The 15,176-nt window shown below is 43.5% G+C and overlaps 1 protein-coding gene across 4 annotated transcripts in view; it reads left to right on the forward strand.

The window, feature by feature from the left end:
• The first annotated feature begins 4,524 nt into the window (after window positions 1-4,524).
• LOC138839064 (putative uncharacterized protein C8orf89) overlaps window positions 4,525-15,176 on the forward strand; it is a 51,893-nt gene continuing 41,241 nt past the window's right edge. For 3 of the 4 annotated variants that reach the window (XM_070038726.1, XM_070038722.1, XM_070038724.1), the window contains exon 1: window positions 4,525-5,030. The gene's annotated coding sequence lies outside the window, so the exon portion shown is untranslated. Of the gene's footprint in view, window positions 5,031-5,163; window positions 5,181-15,176 lie in introns of those variants that run through there. The other variant, XM_070038723.1, reaches the window with a different exon arrangement.

The following is a 15,176-nucleotide window of genomic DNA, read 5'->3' on the forward strand; positions in this document are numbered from 1 at the left end:
AGTGGGTTGAGTGCTAGTTTTAGACTGATTGTAACCTGTTACCTGTGAGGTTGGGGCTAAGTCATCAGACATACCCAGTTATAGAACCAGAAGTGGAGTTGTGGCTCAAAATGGTAGAATACTAACCTTAAGCAGAAGAACTTAGGCCATGAGTTCAAGCTCCATAACCAACAAAATTGAAAATAATAAATCTTCTATTAACATTTCTAAAAGATATGAGTGAGGAATTTTCACTGGTTTCAAATCAAGGTGTCAGCAGCAGTACTATTTCTAAAATAACTTGGCTCATATCCTGGTCTTCAAAATTCAATCTGTATTTGGATGCTTACAGTAGTGACCTTTTGGTGACATTGAGCTTCCATGATAATCTCATTAGAATCCTTAGTTTAAGTACATCTACAAAGTTTCTTTTATTTCTCCATGTATAACACCATGTTTACAGAATTTAGGGAATGGAAGAACTGTTTGACCTGGAAAAAGGTCTTCCTGACACCTCTTCGTATAATATAATTTTGTTTTTATAGCCTAAGTGATTTTTTTTTCCCTACTGCTTTTCCCAGCTACTCCCCAATATGACTTGATTTTGAACTTTTCCAAACTCTTAACTCTGTGGGAGCTGGGTACCAGTGGCTCCCAACTAATAACTACTCAGGCTAATCATAGTTGGGAGCCAGCTCAGGTAGACAAATCTATGTGATTCTTAACCTCCATTTAACCAGCAAAAGTGTGGACGTGTGACTCAAGTAGTAGAACACCAGCCTTGAGCAGAAAAAACCTGGTAAGATTTCAAGGCCCTAACTTAAAGCCCCAGTACTGGTACCAGAATGCTTGGTGCATTATAGCACTTTACACTTGATTAGCATTTAGTCTTCATTTGCTGGCATGTTGTCATTGGGTATTTGGTGATGGAGGACAGTATGAGTAGTAGTGGGGCATGAGTAGGTTTATGGGTCCGTGTAAGAGTAACAGGTTGGGGATTTAGCTAAGTGAAAGAAAAGAACACTTGCCTAGCAAGTGCAAGGCCCTGAGCTGTCCTCAGCTCTGCCAAAAATAAGATTGGAGCACTGAGTTTTAAACCTGCACGCTAGGGCTGGGAAGTTGACTCAGTGGTAGAGCGCTTGCTTTGCATGCCTGAGGCCCTGGGTTCGATTCCTCAGCACCACATAAGCAAAAAGAATAAAAGCTGGAAGTGGCGCTGTGGCTCAAGTGGTAGAGTACTAGCCTTAAGCTGAAGAGCTGAGGGACAGTGCTCAGGCCCAGAGTTCAGGCCCCACGACCGGACCCCCCCCCCAAAAAAAAATAAACCTGAGGTTTAATGACATAGTAGGATATGTTATGAATACAGTTTATGCTGTGTAGATGGAGATTCCACAAAGGAAAGCTGTGATTACTACTTTTAAAGATTATCAGCAGGCACCACCACCACCATGTATTTTTGGTTAAATTGCTTAAATAATCTACCTGCCTCTTATTGGAGGTACTGCATATCCTTTACCTTTCATGTACAATCCACTTTTTTTATGAGGTAAAACTTTTGGCCAGGAGAACAAAATTCACAGAGCCACATCTTTTTTTCTGAATTGTTTATTGGAAATAGAAGTTGCATGGCCTTTCCTGGCCAGCCAGGAACTGCAAGTGTCAGATCTCAGATTCCTGAGTATCTAGGATTACAGGTGTGAGCCACCAGAGCCTGATTAAAAATTTCTATTATTTGAGGTTGAAATTAAGACAGTGTTTCTTTTGAATTAGTTCACTGTCATTTCTTCTGGGATTTGTGTAATAAATTTTAAGAAAACATTAGGCCCACTCTTGAATTTCATTGTGTCAGAGGCAGATATTATGGACTAGATTTTCTATGGTCTGTTCCCTTGGTTTTGCTCTGGTTTGAAAGTTTGCGATAATGTTCAAACTTAATTCCCAATGCAATGATAGTGAAGGGTGATTAGGTTAAGAAATTATCCTTGTGGAGAGAATCAGTGCCTACATAGGTTTGCAGGTAAATAGGCCCCTTTGCCCTTCTGCCAAGTAACAACACAAGATTGGGGCTCTCACCAAACACTTGCCTTTACCTTTATTGTGGACTTTACAGAAAGTGTAGCTGTAAATCAGTTTGTTTCTTAAAAACAGGTGCATGCCGGGGGGGGGGGGGGGGGAGAGGACAAATGGAGGGACAGAGGTTGAACAAATGTGGTAGTGGTACTAGACACTGTTGAAAATGAACTATGCCACTTGTGGGTTGGGAGGGAAGGGAAAAGCTGGGAGAGCCAAGAAAGGGGTGACATTGTCCAAAAAAAATTGTACTCATCTGACAATGTAACTAATCTATATTTTGAAAAAAGTAGCTTGGATACCTAGTAACAATAATTTGAGAAAATACAGCATAAAAAGTATCAAGGTAGGGTGGGCTAATAGCTTCCATAATGTAATGTTAGCTACTCTGGAAGCTGCGATCTGAGGGTTTCCATTCAGAACCAGCCTAGGCACTGTCCCTGAGCTCTTTGGCTCAAGGCAAGCACTCTACTACTTGAGCTACAGTACCACTTCCGAGATTCTTTTATCTCCAAATAACCACGGACACACACAAAGCAAAATGTAGAGATGTGGCTCAAGTGGTAGAATATCAGCAAAAAGGCTCAGTACCCAGGCCTTGAGTTCAAACTCCAGAACCTGGTTGACACCCCCCCACACTACTCACACACTGAGCTCTGCTGGTGGCTCAAGCCTATAATCCTAGCTACTTAGGAAGCTGTGACAGGATTGTGGTTTCTAGCCAGCCTGAGCAGAAAAATCCCTGTGGGCCCTTTTTCCCCCTGGGGGTGGGGTGGGGAGGGAGGCATCTGTTTTGGGACTTCATTTCCGCCTGGGCACTCTGCCTGAGCTCTTTTGCTCAAAGCTAGCCCTCTACCACTGTAAGCCACTGTTCTTCCTGTTTTCTGGAGCTGGATTGGAGATAAGGGTCTCCTTGATTTTTCTGTCCAGGCTGGCTTTGAACTGTGAGCCTCAGATCTCTGCCTTCTGAATGGCTAGGATTATAGGAATGAGCCACCAGCATGCAGCCTTAGAGACTATCCTCAATTAACCACTCAAAAGCTAGAAAAGGAGCTGTGGCTAAAGTGATAAACACTAGCCTTGAACAAAAGAGCTAAGGGACAGCACCCAGGAGTCATGACTGGGTTCAAGCCCCCAACTGACAAAAAGTATCAATAGGAGTATTGTAGTAAAGAGGATATGAAAGATTTAAGAGGGGCTACAAATGTGGATTAATGGCAGAGTGCTTGTTTAGCATGCACAAAGCCCTGAGTTCGATTCCCTGAGTATCACATAAACAGAAAAGGCCAGAAGTGGTGTGTTGGCTCAGGTGGTAGAGTGCTTTGAGCAAAAAGAAGCTCAGGGATGGTGCTCAGGCCCTGAGTTCAAGCCCCAGGACTGGCAAAGAAAAAAAGATTTAATAAATATTTGATCGCTTGTATTGTTTAATTCACACAATTCTGTGTCGAGTGGTTCTTTCCTTTTGGTTCCTGAAATTGGGTGTATGTGTGTGCATGTGTGCATGTGTGTGCGCGTGCACGTATGTGCATGCACGTGCACATGTACTAGCACTCGTCAATTGAGCCACCGTTCCGCTTCTGGTTTATTGGTGGTTGGTTAAGGGAATAAGGCCTTTCCTGCCTGGGCTGGCTTCAAACTGCAGTCCTCCAGATCTTAGCCTCCTGCAGTTATGACTACTGGTATGAGCCACCAGTTCCTGGCCCCTGGAACTGAATTTGTAATTGGTTTGTGGATGGGCCCCAGGTTTTTGGCTTTGTTTTGTTTTTTTTTTTACTCTGGTTGTGATTAATATGTAGCCTAATCCTTTCAGGTACCACTCCCCTCTTCCCCTTTCCCCCTTGGATTGCATAGAAACTTCAGTAGTAGGCTGGCCGTCTCCCCAGTGCTAGAATAGTGCGTACCACTTAAGGTTTCCCTACCTCAGTATTTCACGACAAAGCTATTACATCCTACGTTCTAGTTTCATTTTCACCAGCTGATATCGTAGAAGATGAGAAGTATGTTCATAGCAGTTTTAGTTTGAGGAGGATCTGAAAACAAGGCTCCTGGTGCTAAAAGCGTTGCCAGTCTTAATGGGGGCTGAGAGCCACTAGTTTGTCCAGTACTGATGCGGAGATCCTACTGTGCAGATCAGTGCTAGACCTCCAGGGTAGACAGAGGACGCAGCTAACTTCACAGAGGGACTGGGGTGGGCTGAGTGAAGGAGGTTGATCTTGCCACCTAGGTTGAGGTCGCTGGAGTAAATACTTGAAAATTCCAGATTCAAGAGTACTTAAAACTTGGTAACTGAGTCTGTAGATGGGACAGAAGCGGAGGTCCAGACCAGAAAGCTGGAATGCACATTACCGGACTGCCCTACCCGGGGGGAGGGACCCAGTTGGCCGACCAACCGTTGTCCACTCAGCCCTGTTCAGCACGCACCCCCTCCTCGGCTCCCCGCCGCGTCCCGAGGACGCGGGAGAGAGCCCTACCAACCCAAGTCGGAGCCGCAGGAGCCGCAAGGGCACCGGCATCCACCTTGGCTTCGGACCCTAACTCCGGGTCCCTTTCCCTGCAGGACTGGCCCACTTCTGGGCCGACGCGTTTCCACCGGCCCCACGCTTCGGGTGCCTAGCAACCAGCCGCGTTGGCCCGAGGGCTGCAGCTGCGGGACCGGTGCCGCTGGCCAGGCGGGACCGGGCTAGACGGAGCGGCGGGCGCGCCGGGCCGCCGGCCGCCGAGCATGCTCGCCCCGAGGGCAGTGCCAGTGCCAGGGCGCCGCCCGCCTTCCCTTCCCGTCGCGGCAGACAGCTCTGCGAGGACGCCGCCGGCCTGGGCCGTGGACCCCCATCGCCGCCCAGCCGCCGCCGGTTCCCGCACTGCGCGCTGCCCGCGCTGCCCGCGCTGCCCGAGGAGCCGCCGCAGCCGCCGTGCCCGCCGCCTGGGGCGCCGCTGGGCAGGCACGCGAAGAAGCCCCTCCGCTGGGTGGAGCAGCAGGGACAGTGAGTGCGGGCGGAGGGCCGGAGGGCCGGAGGGCCGGGGCAGCCCAGGGCCGGGGCAGCCCAGGGCCGGGGCACAGGCTGGGAGCAGGTTGCAGGCGCGCCCGGTCACGAAGGCATTCCGGGCCCTGCGCCTGCGGAGAAAAGCTGGCGGTGAGTAAGCGGGAGCTGTTTCCGCATGGGAGGGTCGCACGTGAGGCGGCCAACCGGGAATCGACCGGCCGGGAGCGATGGAAAACAGGTCCGTGAAGATAACCACTTCAGCTGAGCGGAGAGAAAGCGGGCCAGAAGTGGGGAAGCCTGGAGGACCGAGGGAGTGAGCTGTGCGGGTACTGGTGGGCCACAGTCAGTGTAGTGAGGGCGGGACCTAACTTGCTTGTGTCGTGTGTCCACAGCCTGGCATGAGCCGTTACGCGCTACAGTGTTTAGTAAATGCCTATTAAATGGCTGGCCGTATTCTGGCATGATTGCTTAGATAAATGGGGTGCCATTTTCGGATTCAGCTAACAGGCAGACTCATTGCGAGGGGAGCGATGATTTTGTTTGGAATATATCTACTGCAAGATGCTTATTGTAGCTACACAGGAGATTGAAGTTTGAGAATTGTGGTTTGCAGCAACTGTGAGCAGACAAATCCAAGATACTTAGCTCCAACTAACCAGCAAAAAAGCCAGAAGTGGAGATGCGGCTCAAATGGTAGCACTCCTTCCATGACTGAAAAAGCTAAGCCAGAGTGTAAGGAGGCCCTAAGTTCTAGCTAAGTATCAGCAAACCCTACCAAACTGAAAAACGTTTGTGATTCAGACTAAAACATGACAATCAGATGAATAATTCTGAAACTCAAAAGGTCTGCTTGTATACTTCAAAAAAAAAATAAAAGTTTGGTGACTAAGAATGTAGCTTAATGGTAGAGTGCTTGTCCAGCATGAATGAAGCCCTGGGTTCAATTCCTCAGTACCACATAAACAGAAAAAGCCGGAAATGGCACTGTGGCTCAAGTGGTAGACTATTAGCCTTGTGCAAAAGAAGCTCAGGTTCTGAGTTCAAGCTTCAAGACAGGCTAATAATAATAATAATAATGAAAATAAAAAATAAAAGTTTATATTACATTGAAAAAACTAGATCCCAGGTTTATTTTGCTCCCATGTTTATGTTCTTTGGAGGATTTGAATTCCTGTCAAATCATTGACAGGGAAACTTTGTCACTGGGTATTTTGAGGATTAAATGAAGTCATATGTTTAGCGTTAATCTTTTTCCACTAACTCCTACATAGTGGATATGGTCCATGGCCCAGCTCCTTCATGATGCTGGTTCTTTTGGATGATCAGTCTTTCCAGGCACTCCTCCAACTTTTCTTCATCTTCCTACATCGCATATATTTAAGGATATATCTAGCTTTCTCAAATCCCCTTGGTCAATTCTAATGTAGATTCTGGCTTTAATTCTGATAACATTTTAGCTGCTAACCATTGCCCACTGCTGGTCCAGGTTATATGTCCCCAAGGAATGTCCTAAACTTTGTCTAAAACAAAGTTCTTAACTCACTATCCCCAAATCTAGCATGGTCAACAGCACCAGTATGACTCCATAATTCTTGTACCCCCAATTCACAGTATCAGTTATCTTTGACATATTTTTTCCTTCCACATCCAATCCATTGTCAATCTCTTATTCTCACTGCTGCTACCTTAGTTGAACCACTCCAGGTTATTATTAATAGCTTCCCAACTCTTCTCCTTAACCCCAGGCTCTGTTACATTAATCTTCCAAATGTATAATATTTACTATAGACCACACCCCTCTTCCAAAACCTTCATGGGCTTCCCATTGCCTAAAGAAGAAAGCATAAACCACCTGATTCTGTGTTCAGATTTGTCTGTAATCTGATTTCCAGTCTATCCTTTCATTTGATTAGCCTCTCAAAATGCCCTTATCTGAATCCTTCAGGCAAACTAAAATCTTTACATTCTATTTTCCATGCTGGAATGCCCCTATACATACTTCTGCCCATCTAAATCCTACTTAAATTTCCTTTCTTCCATTTATTTATTTGTTTATTTTCATTTTCATTTTTTCCAGTCCTGGGACTTGAACTCGGAGCCTGGTCACTGTCCCTGAGCTTCTTTTGCTCAAGGCTAGCACTCTACCACTTGATCCATAGCTTTTTCTGTTTATATGGTACTAAGGAATTGAACCCAGGGCTCCATGCATCATGCTAGACAAGTACCCTACCACGAAGACACATTCTCAGCTCACTTACTTATTTTTGTTAATAATCTTTAAACAGTTGTACAAAGGAATTGCCATGTAACAAAGCAGTTTATTAATACAATGTAACCCCTTTCAACATTCTAACCCCTCTCCCCACCTTCTTGCCTGCCTTTTTAAAATTTGTAGTATTCACATTGAATTCTTGACTACATTTGCCCACTTCTTTTCATTCATCTACCCCTCTCCCCTTGACAAGTACCCACCAAGTCTTTTTTAAATCTTAAGATGTTATCTTTCTAATGCCTATAACAATTTCTGGTTGCTTTTTTTTTGTTGTTGTTGTTTTGTTTTGTTGCTGCTGTTGTTGTTGTTGGTCATGGGCCTTAACTCTGGGCCTGGGCACCGTCCCTCAGCTCTTCAGCTCAAGGCTAACGCTCTACCACAGGACTTCTTCCATTTTTCTGAGTGGTTTATTGGAGATAAGAGTCTCATGGCCTTCCCTGCTGGGCTGGCTTTGAACCTGATCATCAGATCTCAGCCTCCTGAGTAGCTAGGATTACAGGCGTGAGCCACTGGTGTCCCACGGTTTTTTGTTTGTTTTTAGGTGTTTTTTTTTTGCCAGTCCTAGGCTTGAACTTGAACTCAGGGCCTGGGCACTGTCCCTGAGCTTCTTTTGCTCAAGGCTAGCACTCTACCACTTGAGCCACAGCGCCACTTCCAGCTTTTTCTCTTTATGTGGTACTGAGGAATTGAACCAAGGGCTTTGTGCATGCTAGGTAAGCACTTTACCAGTAAGCCACATTCCCAGCCCTCCCATGCTACCTTTTACTACTAGTAAGCAGGGAAACTGACAGCCATTTCAAACTAGCTACAGACCTAAATCACTTCTATTCACCAATGGGTGAGCAACATATACAAAAAGGAAGGAGTGGATATCCCTAGCCTTTGCTCTCTCCAAAGGGTGCATAGTTCAAGAAAACCCAGAAGTTCAGATTAGCAGAGGTAGTGAATATCTACCCTTGCCTGTACAACCAGTCTAGCAGAGAAAATACACATTTTTTTAACTTTTTTTTGTTTTGGGTCCAATTGTGGGGCCTGAACTCTGGGCCTGGGCGCTGTCCCTCAGCTCTTCAGCTCAAGGCTAGTGCTCTACCACTTGAGCCACAGCGCCACTTCCGGCTTTTTTCTTTTTGCTTATGTGGTGCTGAGGAATCGAACCCAGGGCCTCATGCATGCAAGGCAAGCGCTCTACCACTGAGCCACCTTCCCAGCCCTATTTTTTAACTTTTTAAGACTTAAAAAATTGCTGATTGGTTTCTTGATTCATGTACAAGTTTTTCTCTCCTATTAAAATTATTTTCTTCTGTTCTCTCTGTCTCATGATGATGGCCTTCACTTTTCACTTTTCTACTCTTCACATTTTAGATATTCTAACTAATTTTGTTTCTCACTTCCCATTTTCTTCTCTCTTATTTTTTCTTTTCTATCACTTGTAAAACCTATGCTTTGTATTATTTCTGACCTTGCCATTCCTGTGATTATTAGAGTTAAGCGTAGTCAGTCCATAACTTTTTACCTTATTTCTGTATCTGTTTCACTGCTATTAGTTGTCATTGCTGTTTTTGTTTCTCCTTCCTTTGGAATAGCTGGGATTAAGTATAACATAAATTATATTGTGTAGGTAATCAATCTAGTATTGAGCTATAAGCTTGAGTGCTAGAATAGGTACATTCGCATTTGTGCAAATCACCCCTGATCAAATTTCAGGGAATATTTTAACTCAAAGAACAGGGAAGATTAGAAGGAAAAAAAATAAAACAAAGTTGATGACCATACTACAAGTAGACACAGCTGGGGGTTGGGTGAAGATCTGTTCCTGGACATATACTTTGATAGCAACAGCAGAGAGAAACAGAAAAAATAAACACAAAACAGAAAGGTAATCAAACATAGAAACAAACTGTGGCCATGGTACTGATGAGTGAACACAAACTAGGTTGCTCCCGTATCCCTTTAAACTACATATTCTTGACATAAGTAGAGGAGTCATTACAGAGGTTGGACCCTAAGACTTCATGGTCTATAGCTGGATTCACTGCTGATTTTCTACCAGTATTTTTAAAGAATTTTTATTTTTATTTATTTATTTATTTTTTGGTCTGGTCATGGGGCCTAAACTCTGGGCCTGGGCACTGTCCCTCAGCTCTTCAGCTGTAGGCTAGCGCTCTACCACTTGAGCCACAGCGCCACTTCCGGCTTTTTTGTTTTTGCTTATGTGGTGCTGAGGAATCGAACCCAGGGCCTCAGGCATGCAAGGCAAGCGCTTTAACCACTGAGCCACCTTCCCAGCCCTTAAAGAATTTTTAAAGAATTAAAAATACTGCTCCTAGGGGTTGGGAAGGTGGCTCAGTGGTAGAGCACTTGCCTTGCATGCCTGAGGCCCTGGGTTCGATTCCTCAGCACCACATAAGCAAAAAGAAAAAAAAGCCGGAAGTGGCACTGTGGCTCAAGTGGTAGCGCACTAGCCTTGAGCTGAAGAGCTGAGGGACAGTGCCCAGGCCCAGAGTTCAGGCCCCACGACCGGACCCCCCCCCCCCAAAAAAAAAAAGAATTAAAAATACTGCTCCTCAAATAATTCCCTTAAATAGGATTACTTCTAAATTCATTATACTAAGGGCAGTATTAATGACATTGATACCAAAAACTATATAAGGACAGAACAATAAAGAAAACTATAGACCTATATCCTTGAAAGCATATATTAAAAAAATACTGAACAAGACATTTGAAAACAGAATTCATCAACACAGTAAAAAAGTTCATTCACCATAATTGCATTTATTTTACCCCACAGTGGCAAGGGCTAGATCAACATATAGTAGTCAGTTAATGTAATACAGCACATAAAATCAAGGACAAAAATTGTGTCATCATCTCAATAGATGCAGAAAAATATTTTGAGAACAATCCTTTTATGATAAACTCAGTGAAAACCTAGTTGTAGAAGGAAAACACCTAATAAAGGCTATATGCAAACAAGTCATAGTCAATATCATATTGAACTGGGGAGAAGTGGAAGCATTTCCTCTACAATTAGGAATAAGACAAGGATTTGTACTTCCATGCTCTTATTCATTAGATTGACATTGTAGCCAGAGTAATATAAGCCAAGGCAATATGAAGAAATGAAAGGGATACCCTCAAAATGTCAAAGTTCAAAACCTCCTGAGTCTCAAAGTGAACTTGTAAGCTCCTGTAAAATCAAAAGGACAATTGCACACTTTTGGTATGAAATGGCATGGAGTAAACATCACTATTCCAAATGGGAAGAATAGGAGATAGTGATGACAGATCAGAACAAAGTAAGACTGAAATCTAGCAGGGCACACATTAAATCTTGTAGCATGAGGCAACATGATCTAATCTAAGGACTTGGGAAAACCTTTATATATGGCCTTTTCAGTTGCAGTCCATAGGGCCTTGGGCTGACTCTGCTTGTTCCCTGTTCCTGAGTCTCCACTGCAGCTTTGGCTTCAACTCACATCCTTGGCCTTCATCCTCTTACGTGCAGCCCTGCTACACATTGCTTGCCCTCCCAGGTCTAGCTTTGAAATCTGGGTGAAAGCTTCTAGAACCCTGTAATTCTTGCATTCTGCATGCCTGCAAAAACACCACCTCATAGATAATGCCAAGATGTGTTACCAGCTCATGCAATTGATGCCAGACCCACTTGGACTATGGCTGCATGGTTTCTGAGTACCAGGATGGCTGAGCACAGTGAGATGAGTCCTGGAGAAACAATTTCTTAGGTTAACTTTCATGTCCAGGATGCTCCAAAAGTGTTCCATTTTTCAAGGAAATGTCTTTCACATGAGTTTACAATTTACAGCCTTGATTCCTAGCCACTCAGGAGGCTGATAGACTCCACCTTCAAAATATGCAGCAAAAAGCAAGGCTGGAGTGTGTAGTTCAAATGGTAGAACGTAAATTTAACAAGTGAGAGGCCTTGAGTTCAATGTCCAGTACTGCCAAGAAGAAAATTTTAAAAAATTTAAAACCTCAAAACATTAAATACCAAAATAACAATCCAGTCAAAAAAAATAGGCAAATGAGCTGAAAAGACAGTTTTAAAAGAAGTATAAGTAACTAAGAAAATGTGCAATCTCCTTAGCCATCAGGGAAATGTAAATCAAAACTACACGGAGAACCTACCTCATCACAATCAGAATGGCTAGGACACACAACGAAGAATTGGTGCAGATATGGGAATCATTACCATGAGTGGAAATGTAAACCAGTCCAGCCATTATAGAAAAGTCTGGAGGTTCTTCAACAAAAGAAAAAGAAAAAGGGCTGGGAAGGTGGCTCAGTGCTAGAATGCTTGCCTAGCATGCATGAGGCCCTGGGTTCGATTCCTCAGCACCACATAAGCAGAAAAAGTTGGAAGTGGCACTGTGGCTCAAGTAGTAGAGCACTAGCTTTGAGCTGAAGAGCTAAGGGACAGTACCCAGGCCAGAGTTCAGGTCTTACAACTGACAAAAAAAAAAGAAAGGAAGAAAGAAAGAAAGCCAAAAGTGTAATTACCATATAATTCTGCAAACTTTGGAGTAGGTTTCTGAAGGAATCAAGCTCAGCATTCAAAAGAGATACCTAGGGACTGGGAAGGTGGCTCAGTGGTAGAGTGCTTGCCTTGCAATGCATGAGGCCCTGGGTTCGATTCCCCAGCACCACATAAGCAAAAAGAAAAAAGCCGGAAGTGGCGCTGTGGCTCAAGTGGTAGAGCGCTAGCCTTGAGCTGAAGAGCTGAAGGACAGCACCCAGGCCCAGAGTTCAGGCCCCACAACCGGACCCCCCCAAAAAAAGAGATACCTATAATATATTCATATTCATTATGGCATGATTCATATAACCAAGTTATGGAATCAATCTAGGTGTCCATCCATTCATGAGTGGGTATAGAAATGTGTTACAAATGCTCAATGGACTATTATTCAGCTCATATGGATGAAATTGTCATTTGCAGGAAAATAGATGAAACTGAATATCAGCATGTGGTAATTGTGTGGCAAAATGTAAACAATTTAAAGACATACATGTTCTCAAATTGTTTTTACCTGATATTTATTCTTTCTTAGAAAGCTTCATAAAATAAGCTAGTTAAAAAAATCATCTGGGAATATGGCTTAGTGGTAGCGTGCTTGCCTAGCATTCATGAAGCTCTGGGTTTGATTCCCCAGCACCACCAAACAGAAAAAGCTGGAAGTGGCACTGTGGCTCAAATGGTAGAATGCTAGCCTTGAGCAAAAAAGAAGTACAGGGACAGTGCCCAGCCCTAAGTTTAAGTCCCAGGACTGGAAAGAAAAAAGCAGCTTTATACATACATGTCCTGACCATTACTGACATTCTAGTATTTTCACTGCACTTTATCTGAAATAAACTTTGTTTGCTTGCTTACTTGTTATCTGAATCTCCTACTAAGGAGCAGAGAACATACATTATTTAGTTCCTTGTTACACCCTCAGTGCCTGACATAACTGGCATTCAGTACAGTGTTTGTTTGAATGGATGAATAGATGCATGAATAGTGAGTAAGTAAACAAACATTTAACCTTTTCTTCTAGTTCTAAACTAGGCAATAAAATAGCAATCTTAATTTTAAAATACCCGGAATATTTTTAAACCAAAAGAATTTTTTGAAATACATTCATATTTTGAGGTTGTCTTGAAAATTTAGTCATTATTTTATAACTATTAGTTTTAAGCACTTAATTTACCATAACTCTGATTCTCATTCCTATAATCTGAGAACTTTAGTTTTAAATGAGTTCTTTATTGCCCAACCCAGAGCAGACACATGCATATGTACTTTGTTCTTTTTATTATCTCTTCTTAGATGAGTGAAGAGTTTTTAGTGGCCTTTTTATTAGTCCTATAAAGTATTCTTAAATTTTGTTTCCATTAGTAATGGTACTGTTCATGTTTACATGAAACATCAGGTCAAAACCACTTAATTCTTCAATATTTCAGTACTTTCCTGAAATCATATATACTATTAAATGTGGACTTGAGAAAACAACTTTTTATTTTGTAAAATTTCAAACACAACAAAAAATGTAGAAATAGCTGGATAGTGGTAGCTCATCCCTGAAATCCTAGTTACTGAGAAGGCTGAGATCTGAGGATTGAAAAAATTTCTTGAGACTCTCATCTCCAATTAACCATCAAAAAGCCAGAAGGGGAGCTGTGGCTCAAGTGATAGAATGCTAGCCTTTAGCCAAAAAAGCTCAAGGAATGTGCCCAGGCCCTGAGTTTAAGCCCCAGGGCCAACTCTCTCCTCTCTCTCTCTCTCTCTCTCTCTCTCTCTCTCTCTCTCTCTCTCTCTCTCTCTCTCTCTCACACACACACACACACAGTAGGAATATCAGAATAATGGATCTATGCAAAGTGGTATAACTTTCTTTAAAAAAACAAATCAAGGGCTGGGAAGGTGGCTCAGTGGTAGAGCACTTGCCTTGTATGCATGATGCCCTGGGTTCGATTCCTCAGCACCACATAAGAAAAAAGAAAAAAGCCAGAAGTGGCGCTGTGGCTCAAGTGGTAGAGCACTAGCCTTGAGCTGAAGAGCTGAGGGACAGTGCCCAGGCCCAGAGTTCAGGCTCCACGACTAGACCCCCCCAAAAATTTTTTTAAAAAAATTAAAAAACAAAACAAAACAAACTCAAATCCAGTCTGGGATGGTCAAAAATGCAAGTGTGCCCGGGAGGGGAGTAGAACTTACTGTTAGCCTCTAATTGCTTCTGTCCTGGAAGAGGAGCTTCAACAAGGGAGAGGAGTTCTTGGAGTTGAAAGAATGTTGTCTGGCTGTTTCCACCTCTATAAATAAAGAAGTTCCTAAGACAGAATCTGGATTGTGATCCTATGAGGCCTTTTAAGAATTTAGTAATTATAATTTACCGCATATCTCAGGTTTGTTTTGTTGTCATTTTCATCATTGTTGCCCTGTGGTTGTCTTGTTTTCAAATCTTTAGCAACAAATCCTGTGAAATCAAAAGAGCTTAAAGAGCTTGTCTTCAAGAACATCAAAGCATGAGCTACTCTTGTTTCTTTGTTGTTTGGAAAAAGGATCAGCACCAAGAACAGAGAAGGTGGGGGCAGGAGTAGAGAATAAACCTCTGAGACTTAGCCAGGGCCAGGGCTAGATTACTTGGCAGGTCAGGTTGGAGATGCTCAACACACACATGGGCCCCAGCACCATACCTGGTTAGTATTGTCTCTGCCTTTGCTGCGCTTTTTGGGTTTCCCATCTTGGTTTACAGCCTCACCACTATCTTGTCCCCCATTACTCTTCGGCGTCCACCCTTACCTTTAACTGCCAACACTGCCCTTTTAGGCAGATCCAAGATTTCATCACCAAATCCCCTTCCTTCCTTCCTTCCTTCCTTCCTTCCTTCCTTCCTTCCTTCCTTCCTTCCTTCCTTCCTTCCTTCCTTTCTTCCTTTCTTTCTTGTCATGGGACTTGAACTCTGAGCCTGGCACTATCCCTTAGCTTTTCAGCTCAAGGCTAGCGCTCTACCACTTGCGTCACAGCACCACTTCTGGTTTAAAGATAAGTGTCTCACGGACTTTCCTACCCAGGCTGGCTTTGAACCGTGATCCTCAGATCTCAACCTCCTGAGTAGCTAGGATTACAAGCATGGGCCACCTGCACCATGCCAAATCCCTTTTATTTTAAGCTTGTTTTCTCTGGTAACAGTAATAATATCACCAGGGTTTGACCCAGCTTGCTAGTAGGAATAGGCTTTCTTGTAGACAGCGCATCTCTCTCTACTCCTCCATCTCCTGAGGATAGCTTGGTTCCCTTTCCCACTCCAACACTCCTTTTCCTTTCTTTCCTTCCCTTTGTCTTCAGCTGTCTTCCTCTCACTTCTTGCTTTCTT

This window comes from Dipodomys merriami, unplaced genomic scaffold (assembly GCF_024711535.1).
Source record: "Dipodomys merriami isolate MVZ:Mamm:240054 unplaced genomic scaffold, mDipMer1.0.p SCAF_291, whole genome shotgun sequence".
NCBI lineage: Eukaryota > Metazoa > Chordata > Mammalia > Rodentia > Heteromyidae > Dipodomys > Dipodomys merriami.